A 554-nucleotide genomic window follows, 5' to 3' on the forward strand; every position below is an offset into this window, starting at 1 on the left:
GTTATCAGAGATATTCAGGTAATAATGATGCTTAAAGAAGCAACCACTGACATTAAAGTTTATCTACTTTACAGCACCTTATATACAACAGCTGAAAGAATACGTATACATATACTTTCAGCTATACTGTATTGACAGATATATTATTTAAACTTTTACTCACACTTATTCATAAAGTCAATCATTATTACTAAATTAAATGAACTCTTGACAGTGTACACTACAAAAATATCACATACAGTATGAAGAATTAAAGAGTGACTTAAAATAAAAGGAAATGAAACCACTTGTTTCCTCAAAATAAAACAACAGATCCAAAACTGATTTACCTCATAAAAGACTCCAATAATATCTCAAACTAAAGCTGATGACTGATACTACTATACAGTGTTGTCTGACTCAAAACAAGATGCTGATGACTATGTTAAAGAATATATCATTCAAAAATCAGCCTTGATTTGTACCTGCATGAAAGTTCATCACCTGATAATGTAATGCAGTTTGGTTATTAGAAACACATCTTTCTGGATTAACTGTGTATTGTCTTAATTATC

The sequence above is a fragment of the Epinephelus moara genome, chromosome 8, assembly GCF_006386435.1.
Source record: "Epinephelus moara isolate mb chromosome 8, YSFRI_EMoa_1.0, whole genome shotgun sequence".
NCBI classification, from domain to species: Eukaryota; Metazoa; Chordata; class Actinopteri; order Perciformes; family Serranidae; genus Epinephelus; species Epinephelus moara.